We start from the raw sequence: 14003 nt of genomic DNA on the forward strand, positions 1-14003 counted from the left end.
CAGTAGAGATCATCTTTATCATTGCACGGTGGCCTCATCCTTTCTATTGAGTTAAATATAATAAAAGATAGAGGAAAGGCAAATTTATTTTCTTTTGGGCTGGGAAATCCATCTTCTCCTGCCATTGGACTTCACAGTTCGTGAGTTTCAGTGTTTTAGGTTTGGAATGGAACTACACCACCGACTTTCCTAAGTCTCTAGCTTGCAGATGTCAGATCACTGGACTTCTGTCTCCATAATCATGTGAGCCAGTCCCTCATAGTAAGTCCCTACCTGTCTGTCTATTTATCCTATTGGCTCTGTTTCTCTGGAGAACTCTAATACACATGCCTAAGATACCTCATCAGATGTCACCGGCTTGGACAAAAAAAAAAAAAAAGCCTTTTTGTGCTGGAAACCTACTTAAAATCACTACAGAAATATTATTCTCTTTCCATCCCTATCTTTGGTCACTATTTTTCATTTGTTTCATGGTAACTTGTTTTGAGTATTTGCTCTATCTTAAAAGCTTTGCCTCCTTCATATTTTTCCTACCCTTCTCCCTTTCACACTTTCTTCTAAAGTGAGATGTGATATAAATCTAGCATATTCAAAGCCTTAAATTTTTAGTATGTTCTCACAATATGTCTGGCAATCTTTCTAATTTCCATTTGCCATCTTTCTGTATTTTTTTTACCAGCATCTGCACACATCTTGATTTCCTAAGCACCCTGGGTTATTGCTTACCATTGTTATGTTTTCAAAACTCTTAATACATCAGGAATAATCCGGAGGGCTTAAACTTGGCACTGGGGGAGTTAAAACACTTGAGTAGTGTACGTTCTTAATTAATACAGAAAGAAGAATCACTTATAATTTATTAAAAAATATCCAATGCTGATCCAAATAATATTTTGGAGTAAATGGGTATGAAGTGAACAGTCTTCCATGGTTCCTCATTCACTGATTCTTCCTGCTGGTGTGAGGGCTGTTCAAAATAGCACTTCACTTTTTGGTTTATTTATTAAGATCCTGCACTCAACTGTAAGAAATTAGCCTCCTAGAGGTGAATCACTTCCTACACAGCAAAGAAGAAATCTGTTCCTATAGCAAAGAAGAAAATCCTGCATCTATTCCTAAGACAGACAATAAAGAAAAGATCAAATAGATTTATTGCATAGCCTATTCTAGGTGTGAAATAGGGCAGCCTGATGTTTAAGTAATGTGGACTATAGTATCTGAAAAGGGTGATCTCGTTACTACCCATTAGACAAGGGGTATGTCCGAGATGGGAACATGATGGGTTTTTTGGTGAACTTTTAAACTCAAAGCTCTTTAGTAATTGAAAAATGGAATAGCTCAAGGAAAAGTGTTTTCCCCACATATGATATTCTGAAAGCTAATAGCATAACTGCACTGGAAGAGACACTGAGAGAGCTCTAGTCAAGCCCTGTGTCAGGTATGTTAAAATCATCCTGCTGCGATTCAGTCTTTGCTTTAATTATCTGCAAAATACTCTGGCAGTGGGAATGTTTCTCTTCCCTCCTTTCAGGGTACTGGCTGTTGGTTTATTGAATCAGAATTTTCAAAGACTTTCTACTTCCATTTTCAGGTGACTGATGCCAGTTAGACTTTAAGTTTCTCAGGAAAAAAAAAGAATATATTCCTCAATAAAGTCCACCCCAGGGACAAAGGCCAGACAGGGGCTAAGAGAATTACTAAATTTGGTCTTGTCTCTCTCCCCCTCCTTCTCTTCCATCTTTTTTCTTTGCTTCTTTGTTAGTAAGAAGTAGGAAGGCACAAACATATCTAGGAGTATTTAGAAGAGTATTAAAAAATTTCAAATGAGTAAAGTTGAAGATCTAATTGGCTTTATTCAATGACTCATGAATTGGGCAGCATATCATCTGGCAAAGAGAAAGGAGCCTGAGGAGCTGCACAAAATGGAAGCCTTTTATAGGCAGAAGTGGGGAAAGAGTGGCTTATTTCAGGCAAGTTGGTTCACTTTTAGGAAGTGAAAGGGGTCTATCGGACAAATTACCTTACTAGTGCTGACCAGGAAATCCAGTCTGACCAGTTAAGATTTCATTCCTGGGAAGGACTGATACTGCAATTAAGTTAGGTATTAAGTCTTGGTTTGCTGATGTGGAGCTTAGCACAATTCATTCCATTTTGGACCTGTTGTTTCTTTTTAACAAGAGAAAAGCTCACACATCGTTCACACCATGCCCCATGGAGAGGGTATACACACACAAATACATATACTATATGTATATATGTATACATACATATGTATATGTAACTTTCACTGTACCATCACTTTATTCAACTAAGCAGTGTTCTGCCTGTTCAGATATAGGCAGTGGAAAACTTGTTAAATAGGTATTAGTGTGAGGGCTGACCCCTCATCCCTACTTCCCATAACACTGTAACAATTATTCAAGAACCAATGAATAGTGACTGTGCACACTGATGTGGGGAACAAAGGCGAATGGAAAAAAAAAAATTTCCTTACAACTTACAGACTATTGGCAAGTCCTTGAAACAGGCAGAGTGACCTTCCTCTGGGAGCTCAGCTGCCTCCATGTTGACACTTTGCCAAGGGCAAAAGGCAATTGTAGCTTAACATTATCCTGACACCCCCCCCCCCCCCAGGATCCTGTGAGTCTACTTTTAACATAGAAATTCCTTTGGAAACTTCCTTTATCTCTATCCTCCCAAGATATGTGTTAGCAATCATCCTCCAAGCATATGGCCCACTGATATACATGTGAAGGGTCTCATGACTGTTTACTAAGCAGTAATAAATGACCTATTCCTAACAACAGCTAGCCCCCTCAGGGTTCTGGAAACCCTGTTTCTAAAATATCTTGGGTTGTGCTGTCCCCAACCCCCTTCCAACTTGAAAGTGTAGAATTAGTCACCTGTCAACCCCAGTATAGCTCTTTCTGCCCACGGATCCTGTCCCCCTGCTTTAATAAAACCACCCTTTGCACCAAAGACCTCTCAAGAATTCTTTCTTGACCATTTGCTCTGAACCCCAATATTTCCACATCAGACATAACAACCCACTGTATGTCAGATATACAGATCCTGTCCTCTTTACCTCAGCAGATTCATCTGTTTCCTGGCTAGCTAGCCTTCTCTTTGAGATATATTACCTGGGCCAACATTCTCCCCTTGTATCCTGCCTGTCGAATTGTGCCAAATCTGTGTTCCACTCCCTGTAGTTTTTGGTAGGTGTTTGGCTGATTAATCCAATGGCCATGCACATTAATCCGACATCTCTACCAGTAGAGAGGCTAGTCTCAGAAAGGAGACATTGCTTGTGTCCCTCAAATCTCACTATGTGAGTGGCCATTGACTGTCCAACTGGCCCTGGATAGCCCTGTGTCTTTGAAAAGGCATGAAGCGATGCTTCAGAGTGACTGGATCTCTCTCCAAAAACAGTTTGTATTCTAGAATTTTTGGCACAGACCTGGATGAAAGTTTCTTTTGGGGACAGGAGACCCCCTGTTCCCTTCAGCAAGGAACATTACTCTGCCAGAGGATCAAATCTACTGAAAGTAGCTGGCTTTCATGGGTCTGCATGCTGATCAAGCCTGCTTGGCCAATGACAAATACCAGGCTCGATGAGAGTGGTTAAATTACATAAGTTAATAAGTGGATTTCTTTTCTATAGCATTTTATCTTTAATATTGGCACCTCAGCAAAAAGGCCATCTCTTGAATTTTGTAGTTCAGTAGAAAGTGTGTTTGTGGTTGTACTTGTGGTATTCCAAAATATGCAAAGTTGATAATCTTTATAGCTCTATATCTCTCCATTTGAGAAGCAAATTGCCTTTTTTGCTCTTACCAAAAAAGGGTAATTACTCATAATTTTATTTTTTCAGTTATTTTTTTGCCTTTGCTCTAGCTGACCATTTTCTGTCTTTATTCTATTTTTATTTAAGGTTGCCTCAGCCTTTCCCCTGCTTACCCATCTGCTGCCTAACTTAGCTGTACTGTAAATAAATTTGCACTCTTGTTAGGGGCAAGAATGTGGGCTTGAGAAAGCATGAGGGCAGGTTAACCAACCCTGCCTTTTACAGAGGGCAGGACTCACCTTTTTGAGTCTCAAATCCCTTATCTGCAAATAGGGATAATAACACAATAACCTCTCAGCATATTGTAAAGATTAAATGAAATAATGCACGAGAAGGCCTTCATCCTTTGTGTGTTTTGAGGAAGTACTCACAATTGTTAGTTCATACCAGCTCTTCCTTTTTCTCCATTCATTAGTAGAAATTCACAGATGTGAATGAAATTGCAGATGTTTGCTATACATATAGTAATTTTAAAAACTACATTTAAACAGAACATAATAAGATACTTAAAATAGATCTGTGGTTTCTTCAAAGGGGGCCCTTTTCTGAAATTTTTACTTTGAGGCCCAGAAGTTAAGGTTAAGACCCTGTTTATAATAATAAGTTCTTAATCAAGTGTAATGTACCTAAGCATAGTAATCTCTTCTCCACAGTGCAGCCAGAAGCTGGAGTAATTTTTCTAATGTGCACGTCTGATGGGGCCATCCCCCTGCTCCTCCCACTGGCTCTTTAAGCTGATTTACCAGGCCCTTTGGACTTGGGTGCTTCTTCCCTCTCAAGGATATCACTCCCACTCTCCCCCCGCCCCATGCCAGACACAGTGCTCTGCACAAGGTGGCTAAACAAGGACAGTGTGTTGAATGAATACGTAAATGAATGGATCAACAAAGTGGTTACATATTCTATACCTTTTGTCGAACTATAGAATTCAACAGATGGTCTTCTGTTAAAGGTAATTTCCCCCCCCCCCAACATGGTAATTTTTTATTTTGTCTCGTGTTATGTATCTCGTGTGTTTTTTGGAGGGCAAAGTTCTACAGTTGTAGCAAATGGTTAGTTTTAAATGGAAATCAGTTACATTAACATGTGCATATGTATTAGATATGTAAGAATAGTAAGAGTGGAGAGAGAGAAGTGCCTAGTTTCCCTGTTTTCATGAAAAACTTTCAACTCTTCAAAACAGTGGAAAAGAAATATGCTGAAAAATGAAATTCTTTAACCACAAGTTAAATTTTCCTTTTATCTTGGAATTTCTTACATGGAAAAGTTTTCCAGAGGAGGGATACAGACAGTAAATGTGCTATTTAACTAAATTATGTGCTTGGTTAGAGGAAACTGAGTGCTGTGAAGAAAGAAAAAAAATAAAGCAGGTGAGATGGTATCTGAAGTCTGGGGGTAGAGGGAAGACATGATATATTTAGGTCAGGGTAGAACCCATGGTAGGATTGCCAGTTTTAGAAAACAAAAACAAAAACAAAAACAAAAAACAGGATGTCCAATTAAATGCAAATTTGAGATAAATGATGAATAATTTTTAAAATATACATGTCCCATTCAGTATTTGGGACATACTTAAACTAAGATGCTATTCATTGCTTATCTGAAATTCAAATTTTACTTGTACCTTATAGTTTTTCTGGCACACATATCCCCTCCAGTCCTACCCCCACATTAAGAGTGAGATTTGAGCAAAGATCTGAAGGGGATGTGAGACAGCAGTCTAGGGGAAGAGTGTACCATGTCGAGAGGTGGGAGTATGGCAGGTGCACTCCCAGCAGCAGGAGGCTGAGGAGTAATGAGGAGATGAGAAAGAAGGGGCCAGGCAGAACATGGAGGGCTTGTAGGCCTTTGGATAGATTTTGTTACCTCTCTTGAGTGAACTATGTAAAAATCCACATCAGCAAAGAAGGGACATGAACTGACTTCTTATTTCTCTCTCTCTCCTCTCTCTCGTTTTTAGATGTTTATTTATTTTGAGAGACAGAGTGTGAGTGTGGGAGGGGTAGAGAGAGAATCCCAAGCAGGCTCTACGCCATCAACACAGAGCCCATGTGGGACTCAAACCCACGAACTGTGAGATCATGACATTAGCCAAAATCAAGTGTATGACGCTTAGCCAACTGAGCCCCTCAGGCACCCTGACTTATGACTTATTATTTTAAAGGATTACTCTGGCTGCTGTGTTGAAAATAGAGAACAGAGGGACAAGGGCAGAAGCAGGGAGACCCCAGGAGGATTTTGCAGTAATCTAGGAGAACACTACAATGGTGGCTCAAACTGAGGTGATAGGAAGTAGTAAAGAGAAATCGTTGGATTTTGAATATATTTTGAAGAGACAACAGAATTTCCTAACAAACCAAATATTTGAAAGATAGGAGTTAAAGGATGAAAGGTAGTTTTATTTTAATTTTTTTTAACATTTATTTATTTTTGAGAGACAGTGGTAGGGGAGGAGCAGAGAGCAGACACAATCCCAAGCAGGCTCCAGGCTCTGAGCTGTCAGCACAGGGCCAGATGCAGGGCTGGGACTCACCACCTGTGAGATCATGACCTGAGCCACCCAGGCACCCTGGAAAGGTAGGTTTCAGTCTGAGGGCCTGAAAAGAAGGGAGCTGCTATCCACTGAGATTGGAAAGATAGAAGTAGAGCAGGCCAGAGGACAGTATCAGGAGTCTACTTTAGGAAGTGGTAAGTTTGATAAAACTCAAGACATCTGAGCAGTGACTTCAAGTGGACCACTGGATATAGAAATGTGGTCAGGAGAGGAGATAAATATTTTGTGCACTCCACAATCTCCATTTAGATCAACATTCCCAAAGAGAAATGGCTTGTCACAGTCCTTTTTGGGAAATTTTTGCTCCTTCTAGTTTTAGTGAGAAAATACCTTTCTTTAAGCCTGTTGCTTTGTTTGGTTCCCTATCACCTGTCACTTTTCAAAGATTGAGGTAAGAGTGACAGATTTAAAATATTTCTTCGTTTTTTAATTCTCCTGAAATTCAGGAAAGTAAGAAGAATTATTTTTCCTACACAAGTTCCCTTTTAAGTTCCCTTCTAGTGAGATTTTTCTCAAGTTTGTCATTGAGGGTCTCATTCTGGGTAATCTTGTTCTTTCTTTCTGTCTTTTTTTTGTTTTCTTTGTAAACTCATTCGTTTTAAGTTTGACTTTGGCTCTTTCAGAATCAGGGTATAGGGGCGCCTGGGTGGCGCAGTCGGTTAAGCGTCCGACTTCAGCCAGGTCACGATCTCGCGGTCTGTGAGTTCGAGCCCCGCGTCGGGCTCTGGGCTGATGGCTCAGAGCCTGGAGCCTGTTTCTGATTCTGTGTCTCCCTCTCTCTCTGCCCCTCCCCCGTTCATGCTCTGTCTCTCTCTGTCCCAAAAATAAATAAACGTTGAAAAAAAAATTAAAAAAGAATCAGGGTATAAATAGAATTTAAAGTCACACAAGTGTCCAGGCTTGTTGGATTTTCAGTTTATATGAAATATGTGGCAGTTTCTAATAGGAGAGGTGATAGGAACATTTGAAAAAAGGAACATACATCTAAGAGCCTTAGATTTCAGGGATCTAACAACTGGGTCTGGGTTGGAGAAGATAAGATTTAAAAGATGTTATAATGTACTCACAAGAGAGATTCTAACTTTTTAAACAGTTTTTAAAATAGGTTTTTACAGCATCAAATAATTTTAAGTTACCTGAGAATTTGTTAAATAGCTCCGAAAGCATTGAATTAAGAATGAAGTAATTTGGTTTTAATCCTGATTATTTAACTACTTAGCTGTGAAGTCTTTGGGCAAATCTTTTAACTTTTGACATGTCCCAGTTCTCACATTTAAAAAATGAGGATTCAGTGCAGCTGTTTACCCCTTCCTAGAGTAAGAATGAGATATAATTCAGATTAACATATGAGAAAGCACTTTGAAAGCATAAAGTACTCTACAAATTCAAGGGATTATTTCCCTATTGTCACCAGTATTATTTAATCCAAGAAGAATTCCTCCTAATCATCAACACAAAACATTAAATTTGACTATTGGCAAAATATAAAACAGTCAGGGATGTACTTGTGTTTCTTGAAAGAAGATAGTGTTCTTTCAGTAATGGTATTTCATTGAAATGAGCACGAGTTTGAATATTGAGTGATGACTAATTTCTATTATATTTCCCATTTGAAATTTCAGATTTGTAGTTATTTTGCTGAGAGCCAGGAATCATCAGAAGACTTTTATTGGGGGAATAGGCACCTCCCGACATTGATTTTGTCTCCCAGTAGCAGATAGCTAGTGTAGTCAGATGGAAACATTAGAAACAAATTAGTCGATCAATTTATTAACACAGAGATTTAAATTTCACATCTGTTTCACTGTCTGCATATTCCTGAGCTATGCACAATACTTGTCCTCTATTTGGTTTGTTTGCATTTGTTTTTTCAGTTAAAAGGAGAAAACATTTGGCATGTGGGTGCTCAATATTTTTAATTGAACTAAGGTAGTCTAAGCCAGGTATGGAAATGTAATTCCCCTTGCCAGTGATTGGTTTAAGAAGGCACATGTAATACAGTTCTGGCCAATGAGATGTAAGAGGATGTCTCATAAGAAAAGAGACACCTGGAAGAAATGCTGACATTGTCCCACATTGCTGCTTCTGCTGTCCTATAGCAGAAGATGTGACACTTGGAAGTGTGGCAGCCATCTTGCCATCATGAAAGCTTGGAGGTGATAACAGAAAGATGGGAAAAATCTGGGTCTTCAGTGACAGTTACTGAACTAGTGAATTAACCAGCCTTGGACTTTTTTTTTATGTGTGATAATAAACCCTCTTATTGTTCAAGCCAGTTAAGAAGAAGTTTTCTGTAATTTGTATACAAAAGTAGCATAGTGGATACACAAACTCTAATAGCTTGTTTATTAGCTTTTCTGGTTATTTTCATTCATACATTCTCTTGATTATGTTAGTTGTGCTTCTTGGGCATTTCCAGTTGTTCCTGGTTTTGTTGAAAAGGAGCAACTGGGGCTGTTGTCACTGCTGTGGATAAGGGCATACACTGGTTAAGGCTTGAGGGCAGATTCCATCTGTTTTATGTATCAACATATACCCAGCCCCATTATAGTACTTGTTATTCAATAGATTTTAAATGAATAAATAAATTTTCCATAATTCTTTTTTTGTTGTGGTTTTTACCATGATGGTACATTGGACTGATAGTTTCAGGCAACAGACTAAGGTTAACAGAATGCCCTTTCAATTCCCTTTTTCTAACTTTACCTTATAAAGGCAAATAAAGGTCAGAGACCAGAACTTTTCAAGCATCAGTCATATTTTTTTCTCCAGATTTGTTAATTGGCATGAGAGTTCATCTATGCTTGTCTTTCTATTGAGATCAGAATTCCAAGAGCAAGGAAAAAAGAAAAAGGCAGTGAATAGCAGCTATTTAATAGGCTGCCACATGAAGGCTAAAGTTCTTTAGCAATAGTGAATTTCAAAGCATACTTCCCATGCTATTAAGCCCTAAATGTTTAAATCAGCTGAGATACAGGAAAGAAACAGAATTGTCACAGTTAAAAATGAACATACGTTTTTTGCTTGGTTATACTTTTCCACCTACCACTAGGTATATATCTAGCTCTGTCAGTAAGATTTTTATTTATAAGTCGTTTGCATCCTTTTTTTTAAATTTTATTTTTTATTTTTTAAAAATTTACATCCAAGTTAGTTAGCATATAGTGAAACAATGATTTCAGGAGTAGATTCCTTAATGCCCCTTACCCATTTAGCCTATCCCACCCCCTCCCACAACATCCCTTTTTCAAAATAACATTCTAGTAAATCTCTGGGGTGGCTTGTTTTCCAAGGTTGGAAGCTATGTGCATGGAAAACCTACCAATCCAGAGTCTGCCTCGCATAGTTCAGGGTACCATGCAAGAAATAAAAAGAGTAGAAACAATTTCAGGTGTCCCTCATGAGGTCCCTCAAATGAAGGACATGATTTAGTTTATTTATACATTTGAAATGTTAAATAGCAGTTAAAATAGATAAAGCATAGCTATAAAGATCAATGTGGTAAAACTCAAAAACAATGTTCAGTGAAAAGTAGCGAGTACCAAGCATGATACGATTAATGTTAATATATTAAAAAAATAGTAAAAAAATGCAAAGGAATGATTCATAGGAACTTTAGGATATAGGTTCCCTCTGAGGAGAGAGACAGAGAGGGGTAGGGAGGGAAGAGGAAAGGGAGGGAGGAGGAAAGGGAGGGAGGAGCAACTGGGTTTTGCTATATCTGTACTTGGTCTTTTCCTTTAAAAATAAAAACTTGAAATATATATGGCAAGTGTTAACATCTATTAACAGTTGTCTGATATATTATTGTCTGTACTCTTACATGTTTGAAATAGTTCATACTTTTATTTTTATTTATTTATTTTTAAAGAGAGCAAGCAGGAGAGGGGTAGAGAGAGAGAGAGATTGAGAATCTCAAGCGGGCTCCACACCCAGCGCAGAGCCCGACTCAGGGCCCAATCCCACATCCGCCATGAAATCATGACCTGAGCTGAACCGATTGAGGCACCCAGGTGTCCTAATAGTTCATAGTTTTAAGGAACTAATTTCACATGGCAAAATCTATTATTAACCCTGTTTGATAATCTAAAGTTATATCAGTATTCAAGCTTTTAATTTTGAGATAATTTGGAAAAAATTTGTATTCTATTTCATAGTAGTGTAGAAAAAGGTCATCCTAGAAAGGCCATTTAAAGACTATGAAAATAGTCTAAATGGACTAAAGAAAATAGTAGTCATGATAATAAATTCCTCAGACAGTTTTGTGCTTACCAAGAGCTGCAAGTTATAAGAGGCAAGTAAGAACATTTGAAGCATTTTGTCCTACAAGGATGGTTTGTTTTTGAAACGATCCCAACTTTTTACACAGGGAAAGCAGTTTGCCAGCTACTTAAACTTTTACTTTCTTAAAAAGCAGAAGCATGTGAACATTTTGTAATCCAGGGATTTTTCTCACATTTTTATTCATTCCTTTTGACTAAAGTTTCCTAGAGGAAGTGTGTAGGGAGATGACCTCACATGTCTTTAAATTTCTTAGAACCATTTTTAAAAATTAAATATTTGAAAGTAATTTTAGCTTGCTTATGTATATGATTTTTTTTTACTTTGGTATTGTTATAAAAAATTAATATTAGGCATATGTGAATTTTACAAAGATCTTCAGATTTTAAAACTGCATCTTAACTTTTAATATACCAGGAAAAATAGTCATTGCCATTTACCATCTGGGTCCAGTGAATCTTTAAAATAAAATAATTATAATATGTATTTAAGTCATTTTATTAATAATTTATGAAGTATAAAGGGGTAGTTCAATTAGAAACTTTAATAAGAATTTAAGCATGATAAACACAATTTTTATTCCATATATTTTGGCTTTGAAGATGTATACACACACACACACACACACACACACACATTTTAAAGGTAGATAGATATATGTCAGTTGAATGTGACCACCTGCTCATCACTTGCCAGGCACGAACCTGGAACATATCCATCTTGTAAATAGTAACTCTAGATTTCAAATACAGTTCTATTAGTTTCTAGTTTATCATTACTTATGGTTCTTTTGCACTTGCATCGTGAAAATACAAAACTTAAAAGAAAACTTTGATGATATGATTTTATTGAAGGATGGCAATTATTGGAAAACATTTAAAATTTTTTTAGATTTATAAGCATCAATTAGAATGAACAGTCCCGTAATTTTTTCATTTCCACATCGTTTATATCCTTTCAATTACCTTTGTATATACAAAAATGCTGTCTTCAGCACTTTACAACTTAGGAACTATATCAAGTAAATTTTGGTGAATAAACATCATAAAAAGTGAAAAAATACAACCACACCACCCATTTAGCAAAATTAGATGGTCCAGGTCCTTATAAAATTTGCATGATGACTATTGAATAAGTGGATGAAAATACCTGATATTCTAATTGTGCTTAGAAATATATGGTTCACTCATTCATTCTTGAGTTTGAGAAAACAGACTTTGAATACACAGTCTGAAGACTCATGATCTGAGATTTTGCTTATGTGGTCAATTTCATCAACATCATTAGGATCCAGAGCACTGCCCTCTGTCTCTTTGCATTTACCTTCTGATTCCTTTAATAATTGTGGAAATTCTGTTAATTTCCTTCTACTTGTCATTATAGTAAAAACAAAGAAATCTAAACTATTAACTGTAATCATCATTGAAAACCTTAAAAAAAAAAACTCTAAAGATGGTGTCTCTCTAGACCCTTCTATCTTCTGATGGTGTCTCTCTAGACCCTTATATCTTCTTAAAAGATAATGCAATACTTTGGGCAATGTTATGTGAAAACAGAAGGATCCTCACTTATTTTACTGTTATATATACTATTACATTCTTCTAGGTGTTTCCATCATCATTCCATTTCCTTACTATTTTAGTCTTTTAAAGCACAGTTGCAAATAGTTGACTAGTAATAATTAAATAGTTGCTGGGATGATGAAATAAAATATTTCAAAAGATGTAGGAAAAATTAAATCAGAGATCCCATAATGTATCTTAGAGTTATAGAAGGGTCCAGTGGACCTCTATGGGAATTGAAAAATATGAGTTTTATTCTATTTTTAAAAAGTAAATTTTCTTTTTATCCCTTGGAGAATATTAAGAGACTAAAAGTCATGAAATATCAATCTTTATAAAGTTAGCACTGCTCAAAAAAGAAACCCAAAGCTAAAATTTTGTTTAATGGACTCATGTGATATCTCTAGGGTTAAAAGGTCATAAAACATTTTCAGATAAAGTCATGGGGGAGAAAAGTATTTCTTAGAGAACCAAAAACTTTGTAAAGGCCAACTGTTCCATCAATCTAGATCACAGGGGCAGAGTTTTGGCCCATGCTTTCTTTGGTGGCAGTGCCACTTATTCCCCCAAAGGGCTAGGTCATGTGGCTTTTTTTGTTCTTGACTATCCTCTCAGGCCACAGATAATTGGTCCAGGGGTAGACAGTTTTGAATACAAATTACTCCTTTTTCATATTTTGAATTGTAATAAACACGGGACACTGGAGCCAAAGAGGTGAGAGCTAGCAGCACACAGACCCCAAAGTCTTACACAAAACTAAATTGCAAAGAAGGAGAAAAGAAGACATTTTCAGAGAAGTCAAGCTATAAGCAGAACGGGGCATATATTCAGAATCCAGACGACATGGCTCAGTGTGACAGAGTGACAAAACCTGGCTGAACTTCCTGCAATTTGAATTACATTATTTTTTTTAATGTTTATTTATTTTTGAGAGAGACAGAGACAGAATGCGAGTGGGTTAGGGGCAGAGAGAGAGGGAGACACAGAATCCAAAGCAGGCTCCAGGCCCTGAGCTGTCAGCACAGAGCCTGACGCGGGGCTCGAACTCATAAACTGTGAGATCATGACCTGAGCCCGAAGTCGGATGCTCAACCGACTGAGCCACCCAGGCGCCCTGAATTACATTCTTTTATTTTCTTTTTTGAAAATTTTATTTATTTGGGGGGGGGGTAGGGGGCAGAGAGAGAATCCCAGGAAGGCTCCATGTGGAGCCCTATAAAGGGGCTCAAACTCATGAACTATGAGATCATGACCTGAGCAGAAATCAAGAGTCGGGTGCTTAACCAACTGAGCCATCAGGCACCCCTGAATTATATTCTTTATAACAACCTATATGTAAGTTAGAGTTGGTTTTCTGTTTCTTGAAAACAACAAATCCCTAAAACAGAAATTAGTGCCAGCAATGGGATTGCAAGTCACAGACTCTGAGTGAAAATGAAGAACTAGCTGTGGAATCAAGGCAGAGGGATAAAGGCAGGAGTGACAGAAAGGATTCCTTATGCCATGGAAAACTGGGTAGTATGGAGGTAAGAGTTGGCAAAATAGCTAAACAATTGTCTAAAATTTCTTGGGACCCAAACCACATGTCACTAAAGGCCAAGCTTAGATTTAAAAGTTGTCAAATGTCAAAATGTAGGATTAATTCCCTATGGACATGATTAAAATGCAGTGGCAAAAAGTTTTCTATACCCAGTTGGCTAAAAGCAGATAGGGAAAAGCAGAAATTACGTATCTGTTTCATAAAGGTAAGTCTTTTCTAATG

This window comes from Lynx canadensis, chromosome B3, assembly GCF_007474595.2.
Source record: "Lynx canadensis isolate LIC74 chromosome B3, mLynCan4.pri.v2, whole genome shotgun sequence".
In the NCBI taxonomy this organism is placed as follows: Eukaryota; Metazoa; Chordata; class Mammalia; order Carnivora; family Felidae; genus Lynx; species Lynx canadensis.